We start from the raw sequence: 21,411 nt of genomic DNA, 5'->3' as shown, positions 1-21,411 counted from the left end.
GCAAGTGTTTTAAACTTCTCAACCCCTGACTGACGAAACGATCGGTCATTTTAGTTTGCCTTGATTAGAATAACTCTGATGCAAAACTGGTCACAAAGTATCGCGCGATGCGGTGGAGACAGAGTGGTGGACAGCCAAGCCAAAGGGGAAGTAGGCGCCGTAGAGGATGGCAGATGACAGCTCTTGCTCACACGGATCATCGCATTGTGTGACCATGCGGAAAGGAGACAGCGTCGGGAAGCTGTCATCCAGCAGTAGATATAGTTCGTTTCTGATGATGCTAACATTCATAATGGGGGGAAATATTTGGCAACATTTTTCCAACGTGAACATTTCCCCCTTTTTTGCTCAATGTTTTAACATTGAAAATGTTGCATGACAATATTTATCTCGTTCTATAAATAAAACACATAAACTAATGGTACTGAAAAGCCTTTAATTTTGGTGATACAGTATAATGTATGCTATTCATCCATTAAATTACGTAGATCTCGCACATAACTGACATGAAAGAAGCATGTGCTAATATTATGAGAAGTATGATAATAAAAAAAGATAATGGTTATTAAATAGAAATATCTCATGCAGGTAAACAGAGAGATTCGTTTCGGTGTAACGAGTCAATAAACGAACGGGCTGCGCAGATTGTGTTTTTTTAATTTCTTTCTATGGCGTCAATGCGATCCGACATGCCCTGGATGCACATTGTTAGCTACAACCTGCGTTTCATTGGTACATCCGCAAAAAAATTCATTTCAAATTAGCAACAAAAACCATGCGTAATGTTGTTAGTTTCCATTTTAATTATTTTACACAGAACATAACAGCAAAACATATTATCTTGTTCTTGACACTGTGTAATTTCTAACCCTTATATTTATGGAGTTTATTAATATTTTAATTAAATCTCTGCAAAGGGGGCTTTTAATAATATTTTTAATTAATTTTTCAAGCATTTCATGCAAAAGGTCACTCTGTTACCATCACATTAGTTTGCATTATTATGCACAGTGTCCTGTTGTGTCAAGCATATAATAACTTCAAGCAAATGAAAACCTTTAATATGGTAAACAGCTCAATCTGTCTGGAGAGGCCCTGCTTTTTGCACCTTTTTCCTTGAAGTCACATCTCGCATACTCCTCCCACTTACAACATAAAATAATTTTTTTTAAATTAAGTTTTAAAATTAAAACACAGTGCCTGTTTAATAAACCCCTACCGTTACAGTAAACACTGATACCTGTACAGTAAACCCTAATGCAATAAAAACAATGCAGTGTACAATTTACTTGTGAATTGATGTGAACACGCACGCCACTTTTACAATGTGATTTGCGGGCGAAACAATATGGCGACTTGATGCACCTATTTTGTTCTTTTAAAATAAATAATTTCTCAAGGTGAGCACGTGAAGTATTCGGAAGTTATGGTTAAAATGAGTTGATCCCTCGTTGTTCAAAACCCATTGCTTAGTGGCTACACAATAGTCCCAGATCCTCAAAGACCATCCAATTTGAATTCCTGCACGGCAAATGTCACCTTGCGAAATCAGAAGCGAGCCAAGTTCTCTCACCAAAATCGCCCCAGATGCTCAAGAGGCACGACACAAACATTCGGTTACGCGTTCTCTGACCCCTGCCCGGACATCCAGGAGTTCTACATTGCTACAACTAAATAAATTCAACTCTACAAACATAACTCCGTCAATAGAAGCGTCACTTACAGGTATCACAAACCCCAGGACATTTCTACAAGTCCACACGCTCTACTCGAAACATGTTATGTAATGGCACGTAAAACTATACTGAGCACGCGGAAATCCCACGAACTCCCATCCTTAGTGCCATAGAGCAACTCCGTAAATCAGCCACAGCCTCCCTGGACCACCTGGGATACAGCGTTAAAGGGAATGAGGCAGAATTTAAAAGAACACGAGACCCATTCCTGAATAAGCCATTGACACCATTCCGGGACTCTGCGGGCCCAGTGACACCAGGACACACGCCTTGTTAATCGCGTGACATCCCCCGACAGCTGACACGTGGCGCAGCTCCCACACCTCCCACGTGTTACCGACTCCCCCACCTCCCCCTCCTCTTTCCCCACCGCTCACATGTTCATTTTAAGAAAAGTTCAGCCACCTCGTTAAATACCCCAACATTGAGCTCTGTACACATATGTTGGAACTGTTAATATATAATGTTTTATTTTATCGTCATTTTTGGAACCTGAAAAATGTCTGCACAATTTTGGTTGGGTGTTGACTCAGCCCATAATTCATCCAGAGTCGATAAAATAGGTACGACTTTACGGAAGTCAATTGGTTGTCCTCTGGAGAAGCTCGTCCCTGTCATATGAATGAGTAATTTCCATCACTGGGTGAGCGCACTCGACAGGAAGGGAGCACCAACCTCGATGCTCATTTGAGCAGGACATTTCTTTGATTCTAGATTTGAAGCTTTCGTGACTGCAAGGATTCATACTCTTAGGTTGTTTCGGTAAAGTCACGTAGGTAAACCGCGGGACATATTATTATTTTATTTTATTATTATTTTTTACCTACGTGACTTACCGAAAAAACCTAAGAGTAAATTTCTTTGACTTTAGAATTTATTTAAAAAAGAACCCAATACATTTGTCAAGACCACTGCGTTAAAAGGAACATGTATAATATGCCACGTTTTGGACCATAGCCCTTCTTCATAGCGCACGAATAAAGAGGCCAGGGAGATCGAGTGGACGACTTGGGGACTGCACTTCACACAACGGAGCCTGATGAGAATTCAAATTTTAAAATTAAAAAAATGAACTCTGCATTTCCATTTTTTAATTGGCATATGAATGGTTACACCATTAGTAGCTTTGAATTTCTGGATGCATCGCAGACTGCGTTTAATGTCCGTGATTGCATCCAACTTCAGTTTATTCTCTTCTTCAATCCATGACCGATGCTTTAAACGTACAACTAAATATTTTAGCTCTCGCACACTCTACTGTTCTTATTGTTTCCCTTGAAGTGAAGACTAAATCAATGTGATAGGAATAACGTGCATATTTATTCTGTTCTACTAAATTAGCAATCCCGCATCAATGCTCAACATGAAAAATGTATCAACGATCTTTGAAGTTGTACTGTACGTAGAAGTGCTACTTGATTTGTTATTGCCTGCAAAATCAATTGCACGACGTCTTATGATCAACCCGTATATCTATGCACTTCATAGACGTGCGAGCAGCGATGGCTGAACAGGTTGTGACATAAGCCAACGAAAACATTTGGCTGCATATATCTCTCAGCAATTGCGTATCTCTTGCACAGTCAAAGTGTTCTTTGGATTCCAAACTGCATCTCACATTCTGGTGGAGGTTTTTTTTCGCCTTACATTTGATCTTCGCCGTTTCAGATCTGTACTGTGCAATACTCTTGACGATACACTGCTGGATGAGGGCCCCTTACGTGGATAGCTGGGTTTATCAGGACCCCTCCGTGGTCACCGCTGGAGGCTGATAGCGGGGAGTCGTCGACAACGGGAGTACAGAAGTACAGTCTAACAAACGGATTTCCCTGCACTGCTGACCCACCACCTAACCCCAAAACGTAGGTTTTTTGTTTGCATGATTTTCTCAAATTATATTCTGAATTCCTGCAGTCACGAAAGCTTTAAGTCAGGATTTTTCAAATTAGTGACACGGACAGTGAGAACCAACAGATAAATATTGTGCATCACACAGCCAAATGAATGTGACACATTCATACAGAGCTAATAGCTGAAGGGGGCCACTACCACAGGGTTTCCTACCATTTATAAACACGTACAAAGGAAGAGGATGCAGCCAGAAGTGTGGCAGACAATTGTAAGGGAAATATAGTCAAGCAGATAACATGAATGATCGCTAAAATGGTGATACAAGTGTAATTCGGGCGTAAACGACCTTCCGGATGTGACGTCACGGGGGGGAGGAGTTACGTCACGTGGGAGAAGGGTTCGGGTCTTTAAGGGGAGAAACCGGAAGAGGAAGGGAGGTTGTTGGAGACTGGGCTAGAGTGAGGCCACGCAGGGCGAAGGCTGGGAGGAGTGGCGAGATCGCCACACACACACGGAGAGCGGATTGGCACCGTCGGCCAGCGGTGACCAACCCAGGGAGCAGCGGTGAGGCTGCAGCGAGGGCAGCCGGGGAGGCTGCACGAAGAGGCAGCAGTGGGACTGTTCGGAGGAGAGAGAACAGCGGTGGGGCTGCGGCGAGGGCAGCCGGAGAGGCTGCACGAGGAGATCAGCAGCGAGGCTGCTAGAGGCTACGGGAGCGACACGAGGAGATCAGCAGCGAGGCTGCTAGAGGCTACGGTAGCGACAGCAGGGTCGGCGCCGAGCGGAGGGTCTCAGAGAGAGAAAGCCGTGTGGGAAAAGCAGACGAACCCGAATAAAGGACACCAAGCCAGATACCGTGGTCGAGTCTTTTATTACACTGGTGTTGGAAGTGTAACGGCATGTCGAAGCAACTAAGAAAAAAGAATATTCCGACGCCATCATCTGCTTCTTCGTCCGACGACGACGACCTTCTTCCAACGATGGACCCAGCTGCGGTGGTGGAGGAGACCCATGCTGAAGCGAGTGCGGGCCCGGGAGTTGAAGATGTCGCCGCGTCGGCGGGCCCGTCAGCACCAACGGACGCGGATTTCCGATGGGAACAGATGGCGGAGCAGCTTGAGACTCTCAAGAATGTACTGGCGCAGTTATGTCACCTCGTCACGCCGAGGACGGCGATGGGGAGAGCCGAGGGTGGTCCACAGGCCGCCGCCTTGCCTTCGCTGTCGACGCCATCAGCCACGCGGCACGAAGCCGCCATCTTGCGCGCTCCGCGGCGGGAAGCCGCCATCTTGACCACGCCGCGATTCGACGCCATTTTGAACCTACCACCGGATGAACCATCGCTTGAGGACGGCGCACTAAGGAGTCGCAGTCGGCATCTTACTACGGTCAAAGAATTCTCCATCGGGGGCAATTGGAGTGCTTTGGCCTGCAGATTTTTGGCGGCGGTACGCTCTGCTAGGTGGACCGACGCTGAGGCTTTGGAAGTTTTGCCGACTTTTCTTGATGACGAGTCGGTCAGATTCTTTCGTTCCATAACGGCCGAAAAGAAGAAAACATTACGTGGAGTTTTTGACGAAATGGCGGACACTTACGAGCCACCCGATGATGCTCATCGCCGATTTGCTGAACGACAGCGAGCGCCCGAGGAATCGCCGGTGGCATATAGGGGTGCGGTGCTGGAGTTGGCTATGGCCGCATATCCGGAGACGAAGCCTGACCTGCTCGAGCCTCTCATCTAAGGTAAGATGCTCGAGCTGTCTCGGGATCTGGGGATTCCCATGCCTGTGTGTGGCCACGAGAAGCTGACGTCCTGGGCGGCAGCAAAATGTCTAGATGCACAGTTTAACCTCCGCCGGTGGAAGCAAGTCGCGGCGTGGACGGGGGGGCCCATCGTCGAGAGAGGTGCCTTGGGTTGGGACCCTAAGAAGGCAGTGTACGTGCCGGATGGGGGGGGCCCTCAGGAGCTGACGGCCGCCTCTGGTCCATGGTCGGCCCGTGGTGGGCCAGCCCCGCGCGCTGCACCACCGGCACGGGCCCGGCGGGACGGTGGGCCTGCGCTGCGGCGCAACGACGTTGACTGCTTCCGCTGCGGGCGTGAGGGCCATTACGCCAGGGACTGCTGGGCCCGCGTCCCGGGTCCGCCCCAGCAGGAGGCCTCGTCAACGGACGCGCCAAAGAAGGAACCTCCAAGACAGGCAAGTCGGTGCGCACCAGACACCCGGCAAGGCTTTGCACCTCACCCATCACCGTTGTCGTGCGATCCTGGTGTTGTTATTAAGGGGAGGCCATCGATGGGGCCTTGTCGCTCGGTGACGCAGTGGCGTAAATTGGCATGGAGGGTCGTCGCGGCTGCTATGGGTTCGTCCACTGTACCGGGGTCTATACAAGGGGTGGACGTGCGTATTTTGGTTGATTCCAGAGCGTCCGCGACTATTATATCGGATGTCATTTTCCATCTTTTGGGCATCCCACCGGGGGCCGTGCGTCCGGTTTACGGGTCGTGCGTCGCTGCGAACGGGGGGAGCATGGGCATTGTGGGCCAGGTGGATGCTAAAATATCTATCGGGGAAGTGTCGGCCTCGGGAATTGTGTTAATTTCAAGATCTCTGGCAGTTCCTTGTTTATTGGGAACTGATTTTCTGGCTAAGATGCCCATTTTGATCAAAATTAATGAGAATTGTATTGAATTGCCGGGTGGCCGTCAAATCTCGTTTCTGCCGTCGCCCTGGGGGCGACCTGCTTCTGCCGCACAGGTGCAGGCGTTGTTCGTAGTATCTGTTAACATTCCACCTGGCTCACAGATGCTTATCCCTTTGCGGTATCGGAAGCCCCTGTCTGATCGGCTGGGTGCGGTTGGGGTCTTGTTGTCACCGTCAGCCACCATAACGGCCGGATTGGCGCTGGTTGGGGCGCAGACCATCGTCCGGCCGGACCAATTACCGTTTTTGCAGGTGCTCAATGCGGGTACCGAGAACGTGTGTGTCCCGGCTGGTACGGTTGTGGCACATGCCACTACGGCATTTATGGCACAGAATTGCCTGCACAGCCAGGGCGTGGTTGCTGGTGTTTCGGAGCCGGTAGCTTCGGATAATTGCTGGATTGCCGACTTATGTAAGGAAAATTCTTCCCTGTCCGAGGAACAACGTTGTGCGATTCGTAAATTGTTATTGACTTATTCGGATGTGTTTAGCTCCGACGATTTGGATTTGGGACGCACCTCGTTGCTTTACCATCATATTGACACAGGGGACGCTGCCCCTATTCGGTTGAACTCGCACCGGATGAGTCCGGCCGAGCGAGAACACGTTCGGGGGGCAGTGGATGACATGTTGGCTGCGGACATAATATCTCCATCTAACAGCCCATGGGGCGCGCCTGTTGTTTTGGTCAAGAAAAAGGACGGCAAATTGCGATTTTGTGTTGATTTCCGGAAATTGAATAAAATATCGGTGGCAGATGAGTATCCCCTGCCACGTATGGACGACTCCCTCGATGCCTTGTCGGGGGCCAAGTTATTTTCTACGCTAGATCTCTCTTCGGGATTCTGGCAGCTTCCCCTTGACGAGCCCTCGCGGGAGAAAACTGCATTCCGTACGCCGCAGGGGTTATTTCAATTCAATTGTCTTCCGATGGGGCTGAATGCGGCCCCTGCCACATTTCAAAGGTTGATGGAGCTGGTATTGACGGGGTTGCAGTGGGAGACATGTCTCATATATTTAGACGATAAAATCGTCTTCAGCCGCACATTTGATGAACATTTACGGCGGTTGGAGTCGGTGTTCACGAGGATGCGTTCCGCGAATTTGAAATTCAAACCGAAGAAATGTCACCTACTGCAACGGTCCGTCCATTATTTGGGGCATATCGTGAGTGCTGATGTGGTGGCCACGGATCCGGACAAAACAGCGTGCGTCCGGGATTGGCCAACCCCGGCCACCGTGGGGGATGTACGTCGGTTTTTGGGATTCGCCTCATATTATCGGAGATTTGTTCCGAATTTTGCGACGATCGCAAGGCCCTTGCACCTCCTTACGGGTAAAGGACGAAAATTTGGTTGGGGACCGCCGGAAGAGGCGGCTTTTCAGGGCCTGCGCGATCTATTGGCTATGGCGCCAACGTTGGATTATCCGGATTTCGATCACCCCTTCATTCTTGATACGGACGCGAGTGACACAGGTATTGGCGCGGTGTTGTCTCAGTCTAAAGGGGGTGTGGAGCGCGTGGTGGCGTACGGTAGCCGGGTTTTGTCTCCCGCGGAAACCCGCTACTGCGTCACTCGCAGGGAACTTTTGGCTGTTGTTTTTTTTCTACGCCAATTTCGACCGTACCTGTACGGTCGCTCGTTTATTGTGCGCATGGATCATGCGGCCTTGCAGTATGCTCTTAAGATGGATCAGCCATCCGGCCAGTTGGGGCGTTGGTTGGACACGCTGCAAGAATTCTCCTTCCAAATTCACCATCGGAAGGGGGTGCGCCATGCGAATGCGGACGCACTTTCAAGATTGCCGCAGCGCTCCCCTTGCGCGTGCGCGTCGGGGATGCATAGGTGTACGCCGATTCTATCTCCCCCTCAGCCGGTTGCGTTGGCCGTCGAAAGGCCGGATGTTCTGATGGAGCCGGGTCCGACTGATGGGGTTTTGAATCTGCCACGGTCTGTGTGGATTCGGGAACAAATGATGGATGAGTCGTTGTTGTCCTTACGGAAGCGGTCTGCGGTGGAGAGTGGGGGTCCGGGTACGGGTGGGGTGCCGGAAACCGCTCTCCGGGATGGTCTGCTCATGTGGAGGGAAGGATTTCAGGAACGCTGGCGTCTGGTTGTGCCAGCGTCCCTGCGATACGAGTTAATCAGGACTCTCCATTGTGACACGCTCTTACATTTGGGTGTGCAAAAGACCCTTTTGACGTTGCAGCGTCATTACTTTTGGCACGGCATGGCGACAGATGTCGTCAGGCACGTGCGCGCGTGCCCCGATTGTGCCCGGCGAAAGCCACCTAAACATCCTTATGTGCCGCCTATACAGTCTATTCAGGTGTCTCGGGTTAATGAATTGGTGGCACTGGACATTTTGGGACCCTTCCCACCATCTGCGAGGGGTAATAAATATTTGCTGGTTGGGGTCGAGTACCTCTCCCGTTGGCCGATGGCCTGGCCGTTGCCCGACCAATCGGCCACGGCTATTACCGATGCCTTTCTATTCGGGTACATTATGGACAAGGGTGCGCCGGAGAGACTCCTCACGGACCAGGGCCGAAATTTTTCTTCTAAATTATTGGCGGAAGTGTGCGCGGCTCTTGGGACTAAGAAAATACGGACATCCCCATACCATCCGCAAACGGATGGTATGGTCGAACGGCTGAATCGGACATTGTCCGCCATGCTGTGCCACACGGTGAGTGAACAACAATCAGATTGGGATCTGCACATCCCTGGGGTGCTTTCGGCGTACCGGATGATGCCGCATGCGGCTACAGGATATTCGCCGTTTTTCCTTATGCATGGTCGGGAAAACGTGCCGCCGATGGATGTGCAGTTGGGAACCGGTGTGAGGGGACCTGGTAAACCACTTCCAGATTACATTCGAGACACCGTTCGCCGGGTCACAGAGGCGCGGGAGGGGGCCCGCGTGGCTACGGCCAAAGCTCAGGCCCGGAACGAGCGGTATGCTCGACGCTCCAAAGGGGAGTGCCCCTGGAAGGTTGGGGACCTGGCCTGGCTCCATTGCCCGCAGGTGCGGCCAGGAACCTCTCCTAAATTGCATAAACCTTGGCAAGGGCCCGTCCGCCTCATCGAGGTTCCCAACCCGCAGTCGGCACGTGTTCGGATTGGATCTCGTCGCTGGTTCGTTCACACGTCGCGCTTGAAGCCATATGTTGCTCCCCTACCTGATGCATCATCTCCTGATGTTGCCTTGCCGGGGTCTGTTGCTGCCGACTCTCCCTTGCCTGCGTCCGTTGATCTTGCAAGAGCGCCTGTCGTGCCTATTGCAGACAGACCGGCCGTGACACCGCAGGTGACGAGGGGCCCTGCTCGGGGGGTGCCTGCCAGGACTGCGGGAACTCCGAGCCCTGCAGCCCTTCCGACCCCGCTGCAAGCACAATCGCGGGACACCTCCGGGGCTGAGCCTTCGGGGACACGGGACGTTGGTGGGCCTCCAACAGCGACAGGAGGATTGCGGCCTGTCACTCTTAAAACCCCATCACGTTCCCGCTCTGCGGGAGGGCCGCCGACCGTCCGGGACGGGCCGGCAACCCGCACACGTTCTAAATCTCTTACGTTTCGTTGATTGTTATGTTGTGTTGTTGTTCTTACTGTTATAATTATTGCATGCTTCGTGTCCTTTAGTGTGTCAGGGTCGGCTTCGCTCGCATTACTGGTCGGAGTTTTGTTCAGCCGAGGTCGGCTGGGTTTTCTCTACGGGGGAGGGTGGTGTAATGCGGGCGTAAACGACCTTCCGGATGTGACGTCACGGGGGGGAGGAGTTACGTCACGTGGGAGAAGGGTTCGGGTCTTTAAGGGGAGAAACCGGAAGAGGAAGGGAGGTTGTTGGAGACTGGGCTAGAGTGAGGCCACGCAGGGCGAAGGCTGGGAGGAGTGGCGAGATCGCCACACACACACGGAGAGCGGATTGGCACCGTCGGCCAGCGGTGACCAACCCAGGGAGCAGCGGTGAGGCTGCAGCGAGGGCAGCCGGGGAGGCTGCACGAAGAGGCAGCAGTGGGACTGTTCGGAGGAGAGAGAACAGCGGTGGGGCTGCGGCGAGGGCAGCCGGAGAGGCTGCACGAGGAGATCAGCAGCGAGGCTGCTAGAGGCTACGGGAGCGACACGAGGAGATCAGCAGCGAGGCTGCTAGAGGCTATGGGAGCGACAGCAGCGTCGGCGCCGAGCGGAGGGTCTCAGAGAGAGAGAGCCATGTGGGAAAAGCAGACGAACCCGAATAAAGGACACCAAGCCAGATACCGTGGTCGAGTCTTTTATTACACAAGCACTACCTGTGGCACCTAAAAATCAAAGATGACCACCATTTTCACAATTTGTTAATGTTTATACTTTTTGAGGTGGGATGTTAAGTCTCATTGATTTTAGGGGTTTTATTCGTGATAAAAAATATTCTAATAATGTGTAAATGATAAGCAAAATCCAATATGGCCTCTATTTTATGCCACCCAGATCCATAAGAGTGCTGGTGAACAGAGTTTAACAACGCGAACATCCAGAATAAACCACAATACCTTGCTGTTGTCGTCAATAAGCAAGATATTGGTCATCCTCGCCACGGATGTTGGCTAAACACGGGCACTGCATCGCGATATTTCAGATGCGTTTCTGCGGCCATCTGATGCACTTTTAAATCTAAATTGAAAACTAATTCCTTGAGAACTGCTTTTTGTTTTTAGTTTGTTGTCCTTCCCCCGCACCATCTGATTAGCACGTTTGGCTACGTACGGTGCAAAGTAAATTCAGCAATCCATTGTGCAGGTGTTGAGACATCGCAGCTGTGGAGCAGCATGCCTCAGATAATAACTTATTGTGCCTTTTTGTATGTATGTGTGTATGTAGGTATGTTGAACATCTTTCGCACCGTACATAGCCAAACGTACTAATCAGATAGTGTGGGGGAAGAACAACAAGCTAAACACGAAAAGCAGTTCTAAAGCAATGCGTTTTCAATTCAGATGTAAACGTGCATAGCTCCAGTGGCTTCCTAATATCGGAAGCTAGAGTGTTCCAGACCGCCGCAGAAGCGCATCTGAAAGCGCGCGATGCAGTGACCGTCTTTGTTCGATGGCGAGTCAAAAGCCACTGCGAGGATGACCGGAGTTCACGTGATGGTTTATGCCTCTTGATGATATCAGCAAGGTATTGTGGTTTATAGCTAGATTGGCTTCAGTATCCTTATCCGCAATGACCCCACAGTGGTTAAAGGCAATGTGGGCTACTTGCATTGATTGTTAAATCATCGCCCCTGCAATACAGATATCCACTATCGTGCTCAACAAGTAACTCTTGCAGCCTTTGCAACTGACAAAGATTGTGTGTGTGTATATATTTTATCGAGCAACCAATGCCAAAGTCAATTAAATAGGTAGGACATTTTCAGGAACATCATCATCAGGTTACGAGTCTTCCACACTGCAAGCACGCTGCTGTCAATCATTGGAGAGTGCTTCCAGGATGCTGGATTGAGGGATAACTGCATAGAGTTTGGTGTCATTGCTGATGTGACGGAAGGCAGTGCAAATATGGGGAGAGGCTTTCTACAGTGCAAACATGATACACGGAGATGAAGCCTTGACATGCATCAGCAATTTATGTGTCAATGTCTCCCCGAAGCTTCCAATGGTCAGATAATAAAAGCAAGTCACACCACTCAGCTTTGTCAAGGGCACCTGAAACACATTTGAGAAGAGGATGATCATCTCTCAGCATTCTGGATATCAAATTTTTTTTCCATAATTATACAATTGTACAAACGATTCAGGTACACACAGAGGGCATGCATGGGAAGCACAATGCCGATTATCAACGTTTTATGTTTTGACCCTGCCTATGAAACGTGTTTGCTTCCTTAACTCGTTAAACGCTCTAGGGGAAGGATGGCTTAGAGGAGGGGTGAGGGCTGCTTAAACACTCGAATGAAAGATCTTACAAATCAACGCACACTGGAAGAGAAGCCATGGACGAGTTCCGAGTTTGGGGATAGGCTTACTCTTCTTCTTTGCCCCTTAATTTTGAACTTAGATCTTATAGTGCGGCTATTTTTTTTTTTACAATTTCTTGAAACATACCTGCAGTGATGGGGGTGAGGGGTGCTATAACGGTGCGGTTTGCCGTAACATTAAACACGTGGACTCATTTGTTTGCCTGCCTGGATAGGCCTTGAGGTCTCAGCCCCCAGTAGGGATGTTTCCGGTGAGGGTGAGATGTTCTTTTTGTGTACGAATTGTGATTAAAGTAGCGAGTGATCATCTGAAGAAAAAAACCGTGTTAATTTTGGTTCGTTAAATAAAAAGAGCCATGGGGACATTCAATTTGGTTTTTCGTCTTAGGAGGGCTGAGTGGAGATTTTGTGGAGTTCGTACCCACGCAAGGTCAATATTTTAATTAACCTTGTTTGGGCATCAATAGGAGGGGGACTGGATGCTGAACCTCACTTCTATCCACTATTCCCTAGTACTTTGCATATGATAAACTAAACTATCTTCCATCCGACTATGCACAGATGCCCAGCTTACCCTGCATCTCACCGATCTGAATGTAAAAAGCTAAATGATCTCACTGCTCAAAAGCGAGAGAGTGTGGAGGGGAGCCTCATATTCATTGAAGGACCCAGACGAGTCGTGGCTATTCCCGTGGCAGGGGCCACAATCTCTGTCTGCAGAGGACATCCATTGTGGACTTTCCGCAGAGTGGCAGTGGGGTGTGTATGGACGAACATGGTCAAGGTAGTGTATAGAATTACACACGTGTGCTATGTTGTACAAAGGTAGGCTGTTGTGATTCTCATACAACTGTCGGTGAGATGTTGTAGTACCGTGCATCTGCCTGGTGCTTGCAATTCAAGTCATTGGAAAAACGGGGTCTCTTCAGTCTGGCAAATATGAAACGCTGTATACAGCAAAGCGTGCATTTTAAAAACAATTCGTTCTTTCAAACTTTCACAAGAGAAGGTTAATGTAGAGATGCAGTGTATGTTTTCTGGCCTTAATAATTTCCATTTGGCAATATTAGCTTTGTAAATTTGTACCCACATTACCATTGTCAAAGATATGTTTAAAATTGCATGTCTCTGCAGGCTGTTATGCAAACTACGCGGTAATTAGGCTAACTTTTCTCCTCCAAAGCAGTTTTTATTACACGCTGGGTTTTTTTCCTCCTTTGATGAAAATTTAAGTGGGGTCATTTTATCTCTGTAGGTTGAAACACATCAGCTTAAGATCATAGAAGTGAATCAGCAATCAGGCTTCTCTAAAAGAAATGATCAATAGACAGATCTTTTTGATTGGGCTTAATGAGGTCTTAACTATGTCTTCTCTGAAGCTTTTTACTTGGCTCTAATGAAATATTAAGTATACTAGAGGGGGGAGAAATTATTTAGGAGCCCCTTCATTTTTTCATTAATTACAAAATGAGTTTTATACTGAGGTCCTGACTTAATTTGTTTTCATAGCATATACCTTGTTTAAAAAAATCAATTATGGATAATGATGTAGGCAAGGAGTGCATCATGCTGACAAATGGGAACTCTGTGGTACATTTTTTTTTCCTTCGGCAAACGAATGAAATGCTTAGATGAAGTTAATTAGATGAAATCGTTGAACAGAGATGCCGTTAAATGCTATGAGTAAATTAATTACGTAAAATTCACGGGTACAATTAATCACAATAGATGTCTAATTTGTGCAAAGATATTTTGTCACGAAAGCATTCACATTCGGGCTCTGTACGTGTCTGTGCATGCATCGAGCAAAAAAACACTAAGTAACCAGTGAGTGGCATGTTTAGTTAAACATTTAGCACCTTGGCTTTATCAAATATTCATTCAGGATTTCATTTCTGCAGCAAAACCTGAACACAAGAAAATAAGTATCCACGTGTGTGCGGCCATGCGCGTGGCTGCACGTGAAGAGCGGCGAGCGGAGTGTAGACGCGCGATCAGCGCTACACACGGGGCCTCGAGTTATTCGTGCCCAAATCCCGCGCAACACGTGTTGGGACAATGGCTCGCGAATCACCGACTTGGTGTTACATCGGACATATACTGTAACTCCCCCCGCGCCCCCCAGTCCCTGGCAAAATATAATCCCACTAAACAGTCCCACTTTTTAAAAGATAGATTTTACTTTTAACACACACTTCACGTGAACATATTTTATTTCATCACTCCAATTTAGCTTTAAATGTATCTATTAAGATCTTATTCGAATACAATACTGGATACATGTATTCTTTAAAGTAAATTTTTCCAGATTTGTTTTATTTATTAAAATTGGTTCAATGTATAAAACAGGTGGACTTCTCCGCAAATCTGGCTGTCGCCTGATGAAGCTAGTTGTAATTACTGGCGAAACGTCGTACTCTCCAACACACCGATGTGCTGTACTAGTGACGAATAAGCATGTTCTGTTCACGTGACAGCTCTTACTAATTGGCTGTGTTGGGTGTTGGCGGGTTTAACGACACATGTATATATTTATGCGATCTGACCCAAAAAAAACCTGTATTATGAATGATATTGGTCGCGAAAGCCTACGTGTTAAACTGACAATGAAGCCTGTTAATAATCATTCGCCTGCATAAATGAAATCAATATTAACTATTTCATGTAAAAGTTACCTTCAGTCTTTAACTGGGAAGTGTCATTACATTATTTGGGCGCCGTGGTGGCGCGATGTTAACTCCATCGCCTGGTATACAGGAGGTCATGGATTCGATCCCGACCCTGACGCCTACTGTATATATTTGGAGTTTGCGTGTCTCTCTCTGTCTCCCCGTGGTCGCGTGGATTTTTCTCTGGGTCCTCCGGTTTTTCCCTTCACATTTAGAATGAAAATTGTAAGTTTAGAATATTAGGCTGATATAATATTTCCAAGTAATAAGCCACAGCTATCATTTGTGGCCAGGTTGCTTCTAAAACAAAAAATGTTTAAAGAATAATAGATTTTGTAAAAGCAAGGCAGTTGCTGCCTCCCAATTGAGAAAGCTTGTTAATATCTCGTTTCGTTTTTGTCGAGGTAATTGAATGCTAAAGGTCAGATTACATGCCACAATTTATGGGTCAAGGGTTTATCACCATTGGGCTCAATTATGAAGCCCATTTTGTCTACCATAGCCTCTGAGTTGCGGCCGTTACGTCCGAAAATTTGCGCGCGTAATAAATTGCATTATTATTATAATTAAATCTTTCAACACCGTTGTTGAAGAATTTGTGATCACTTAATCTACCGCTGGACGGTTAGCCCATTATATTTGTCTCCTTTTTAAATCCGAATGACTACAGCATAATTCCACGATATGAGGCACAGCAAGAGCTCGCAAAGGTGGGCCCGAGTAAAATCGGGAATTGGGAATACTCTGGAAAGGCTATTTTCTTGTTAAACGAACCTATACACTTCAAGCAGAACACTCACCATGCACTAAAGTAAAGCTGTGTTAAGATACGGTATAGAGATAATCTAGTGGCGATATGTAACATGCATTGTCAACACTAGGACAAGTAAAACAAAGCCTGATGAGACCCTGTGTGTCGAAACCAGTCCACAGTTTGCTGGTCTTGAAACATTTCTGCTTAAATTATGCACTCCCACAAGGCCGTGGGTCTGATTGGTTGTGTAAGATACACTTATTTTATGTTTTTTTTTTATTTGGAGATGCACGGATATGTACGCCTATTTTATTTTGTTAATCAAGTGACGAGCCTATTACGCTGACCGTAAACGCAATTAGTGATCACGCCATTGGACACCGTTGCAAGCTAGGATGTTCCATCTCAAGGGATTTAACAGGTTGAAATATTTTCACAATCAACCACGACTCGTGGTTGAAGCAAATCTGCGCTTCCCCTTTTTGTGCGTCGAATAACGGAAGAAGCACAGCGGTAGAACGCGTGCACGTGGGACATTTGTGGAATTCAGATTGAGATCCACGTGGGAGAGGATGAACAGGAGCGGGACGTGGCAATGAACGGTCATTAATCCAGCAGTGGTTAGAACATGATGAATGATGGCTTGTCTGTATTAAACACCACGCAACAATAACTCCGTGGCCAGATCCTCGTCTGGCTTACCGCCTTGAACCATCTGCATTGTTCTCGTCACGGAAACTTCCGTTTGAATTGCTTTCGTGCGATGCAGTTGACCCGCGTGATTCGATGCGGCTCCCGTTAACCATCACAACGGTGTCGCTCTGTCCCCAGGCACAGATTGTTGCAGTTGTGCGAGTCAGGTGGCGATTCCCCGCATGTTGCACCACCTTCGCTTAAGAGCCCTGAGCGAGTGATGGAAAGTCCACCTTCACAAGGGCGAGGGCCAGTCACTCCAAAGAGGAAGTCATTTAGCCACCCAATAGTGTCGAGAAGTTGACTCGACGACCATCGGACCTGGGTTTGAACTCACGCAAGATTTTAACCACGGGCACAACAAGGGGGAATCCCTGCACTCATTACTAGAGAAAGTGCGACCCCTTGTGGAATTTCAGTGTTGGGTCTTCTATTGCCAGGAGCCAAGAGGGTCAGATGTTCTCTTGTCACATCTTCCGTTACTGTGCACAGCAAGATGAATTATATTAAGTTTGGCTCAAGAGTGGCATAACACTTCATCTCAGGGGCACCGCGATGTTGAGATGTCATCTCCCTCGCCTGGTATGCAGGTCGTGGGTTCGATCCCGACCCTCGACGCCTGCTGTATATTTGAAGCGTGCGTGTGGATTTTTCTCCGGGTCCTCAAGTTTTTCCCTCCACATTTAGAAACGTGCGTTTAGAGCATTTGGCTGCTATACATTTCCACGTGATATGCCACTTCGTTGAGCTATAATTTGTGGCCAGGTCGCTTCTGAAAAGTATTTATAGAACTGTGGGCCTTACTTGATAAAATAAAAAGTTCAAATTGGACAAACGAGTATCGTTTCCATCATCAATCTCCATAAATCACTGGTTTCTCACATACACAAATGTGTACATGTGGCAGATTGAGACCCGATTATATCCAGCCCTTATGGTAGTTCCACCTTGGTATCGCTACTATCTGCAGAACAGGGCGCTGGAATCCAACTATAAATGGAACAAGGTTTTTTTCTTCAAGATACCGTCCATAAGAATTTTTTACCGTGGCACAATGGGGCGGTGATATGGCCCAGTGGTATCACCGTTTGCCACTTGTTTGCAGAGGTTTGCGGTTCGACTCCGGCAGTCCTCCCTGGTCATTGCTACGTCAATCTAAAAAGAGTAGGCCATTGTGTGGGAATCACGATTGAAATTAGAAAATTACTTGGACGTTGCTGAATTTGTATGACATAGAGCAAACTACGCCCCACAATCTTTCCAACTCACGCACCGCACCATAGACACTTAATGGATATGTTTATGGCGATGTGAATAACGACTCTTTCCAGCATGTCACAAACAGTGCGCTTAAATAAGTTCTACCTCCACGTAACCCTTGCTCTCACATTGTTCAGATATGTTGAACTTATGATGCGCATAAACTCTTATCCACTGTTAGCTTTACTGCTGGTAGCTTTTACCTCAGTAATTAAACTGCACAAATGTAAAGCTAATAAATGTACGATTCAACAAATGTGAGGAAAATGCAACTTTATTATATGAAGTGGTTTAGATGATGGTTCCAGACATTTACCAATGTAAAAAAAACGATGTCTTCTGGACAACAACCTCTTTTAAAAACTCGTGCCAAATGGCAGTTTGTAATTTTTAGTTTAAATACGCGAAATTGTTTTTTGTTAATCCATTTCTGAGCAGGCAATCCTCCTCGTCCTACTGCTGCGCGAGTAAACAACTAAATTGATGTCCAACTCCACACATCTTGTGGACCGATCCCCTCCCTCCACTGACAGAAATGGAGACGTGTGGTTAGAAAGGGAAATAAGTCAAGATATGTCCACAACCATTTGTTTGATTTTTTTTGCTTCCGAAAAGCAGGTTCATCCACCACCCAAAGTGTTAAACGCAATTCCCGTCTCATGAAATGGGAGAAAGGTTCTTAAAAGTCCACTAAAATTGCCGTTTGTGCTACAATACCGGTTTGCTTGTGAAACTTTACTGCAATTACACTTACACATCATTGGGTTTTTTTGTGTTTTCACGTTTGATCACCCCGTGCCTCCACTGGAGGGCATTGCATGTTTCGCACGTATTCGTGCCGCTTGCATTACGTGGTTAACCCTCTCCGCAGAGGCGGTTTAATAGTGTTGCGAGATCCTTGTTTAGTCATATTTCTTCGGCACCTTTAAAATGTTTCATGGCTTGCGGTAATTAACGTACAACAGTTAAAAAAAACTAGTTCAATACTTTGTAAATAGACTTCTGAGCACGTTATAGCTACGTGGTTATGCAGACATCAATTTAATTGCCTCATACGGTGAAAATACTTTTCACGAATGTTAATCATTAAGTTACTCATCTTGTGTGACACGATACTTTCCAGACTACAACTGTATTCGAATAAAAATATATTTTACATCATTAAGAGATATACTAAAATCCAAAATGTTAGCATAATCATGGAAGTATGAGTTTATTATATTATTTGCATACATTTTATAATTGCATTAACACATTGTGATTTTCTCATAATGAGCACAACCTCAAATGTGCTACACAAGGGCATGCAATGAGATTTCGAGCAAAGGTTCCCCTCATTCCATGGAAAAGTTTCATAGACGTGTCCTTTCCGTTCACTTAAAAAATGTTAACATTAAAACCGGACACGCTCCCACATGTTAAGATGCGCTCAACAACGTATGTAGTCACGTTTTAAAAAAGAAAAACATGTAAATACAATGAAGTCAAGTTGTCCATGGAAAAAGGGGGCTATAAACATAGGGAATGGGAAAGGCTATTTAGGGCTCGTAAAGGCCATGCTAATACTAATGACCAAAGTGAATGTCCGAAGAGACTACATACTACTGCAACACCCAGATACGTGTCGTCAGGGAGCCCTGACACCCTCAGCAGTTAACACATGAGCATTAATCTGTTATTTCAAAAGCAACATTTTTTTAAAATTCAGATTTGAATCTGTTAAAATGGGTTTCAAGTACTTTCCATATCAGGGAAATGCGTTGGTATAATATGAACATTAGAATGCTTTTTTTAATTAACGGAATAACTGGAAAGCTTTAAAAAAATTACCTTGATTTTCAAATTCAAAATCCAGTTATTAACCGACTAATTTATACTACTCTGATTCAATATGTATATCTCTTCTAGATATTGGTAAATGAAACACACATTTGCGTGTGGTTCAAATATTTAACGCATTATGCCTCAATAAGATGACCCTAACTAATTATAGGCCGTCAAGCGACTGAATAAAAAATGTCAATACTTTTAAAAGTGTCTCAATCATTCAGTCATAGTCGATTGATTTGGGCCTAGTGAACTTACAATTTTGGCAAAACCATGCGTTAATATGCATTCGCAATTCGTTACGTGACATCCCTTAACACGTTGTGCTGCTCTTGGGCACCATCGGCATTCTGGAATTCCTTCCCCTGTCGGCAGAAAAACTGAATGTTATCGGAGGTGAAAACGGTTGTGCTCACTTGTTATTATATTAAGCCACAACATAATTTCGGAATATCTTGTAGAGTATACATTACTCGGCCTGGCTTTTGCAAACTCACGAGAGCCACCAAAATACTGCTTATAATTACTTTAACAATACGTATTCTTCATACATCCGTCTCTACACAAAAAAAAAATCCCCAAAAAACCCATCAGCCCAATGGCCCCCTGGGACTACATGATTTCAGCGGAATATTTTCAGTACAAGCAAACTCTGGACAGATTAATGCGAAGTGCATGTGACAACACACAAATTGAGTTCTGGTAACGCGCATTTGTGTAACTCATAAGCACAGTGAGCCTCACCAGTGACACTTCACTTGAAGCTAAACTGCTCTCCTCCACCGGTTGGGCTCTCTGGCGATGGAGATGACATCTTTTTAGGAGATGTAATTTTGGCTACAAGGAAAAGAATAACATGCTGCGTGACACAATTATTAATAAAAACAGTACATTCACTTAAGACGCAAAATAACGGTTAAATACCGCACTCGTCCAAGGTGATCTGTGCATTGTAATATTTTTCTTTGGCATTTGAAAAGCAACAGCCCAAACACTACAGCTGTGTGTTGTGATTGATAATCCCTTCCATAACATCAGGGTTTGCTAGGGACGCAAATGAACCATGGGTCGGTTACGTGATTACCAATTGGCACTTCGTCACATTTGCAATAGGGCGTTAATTATGCAAAATATGCAAAATGTTTACAGAGATTTGTGATTTTGCATGGCATTAATGGGAACATTGAACGAATAAAATACATATAATTTTGTTGCTATTGATATAAAAAAATACGTTGGTATTTTTTATTATAAACTATTGAGCCTTTTACAAATAGTTTGACACGTAGGCTTTCGCGTAAATATAATTATTCCACAAATATAAATAGTCAATTTACAATAGTCCACATGCTCATTTGGGTTTTTTATGCCCATGAAGCTCATTTAAGGCACTAAAATGTTTGAGAAGGATGCATGAACTCCAATGTTGCCGATTACGATGGCAGAAATGAGAGTGTGGAAGTGAGGGTGCTGAGATCGCTGCGATCGCTGGGACTCGGGCGCACGGCTCCACTGACCAGAGAGGGCCTTGCTGCGCCGGGACGCCTCGGCTGCGAGTGCACACGACAGCGTGATCTTCCTTTCCTGCTCCAAAAGCTGTGAATTTACAGCCACCTCTCCTCCGTCGTTCCCACTTGGCAGCGATGTCACATTGTACAAACTATTAAAGCAAAGGAGTGGCATTAGTTGTGAACATATATATATGATATACTTATTATATTCGATCAACACACGTTAAATGATAAGCGCCACAAATGCCCCAGTCCACCGAAGCATCTGTAAAATATAAAAACGCTTGGAATGTGCGTCGAGCACTTCGTCACAGCACACAGCAATAAACAGTCTTTATAAACGTAGGAAGTTTTACAACTAAAAGCGTTAACTTCTCCAATATTACATATCTGATGCTTGGTTCAAAAGAATATGGGATGTTGCTGTGGTGTTATGGTTATCACACT

General features: G+C 46.3%; 1 long non-coding RNA gene across 1 annotated transcript; it reads right to left on the bottom strand.

Moving 5' to 3' along the window:
• Positions 1-17,888: 17,888 nt before the first annotated feature.
• On the bottom strand, positions 17,889-21,109 carry LOC144720472 (uncharacterized). Its single transcript, XR_013585761.1, has 3 exons — positions 20,971-21,109; positions 20,198-20,290; positions 17,889-19,818 (listed from the first exon to the last, which is right to left on the bottom strand). It is a non-coding gene; the product is annotated as an uncharacterized LOC144720472 (long non-coding RNA).
• Between the last annotated feature and the right edge of the window lie 302 nt (positions 21,110-21,411).

This window comes from Lampetra planeri, chromosome 8 (assembly GCF_965212315.1).
Source record: "Lampetra planeri chromosome 8, kcLamPlan1.2.h2, whole genome shotgun sequence".
In the NCBI taxonomy this organism is placed as follows: Eukaryota; Metazoa; Chordata; class Hyperoartia; order Petromyzontiformes; family Petromyzontidae; genus Lampetra; species Lampetra planeri.
Note: the sequence above shows the minus strand (reverse complement) of the source record. Positions and strands in the feature narration are given on the sequence as shown.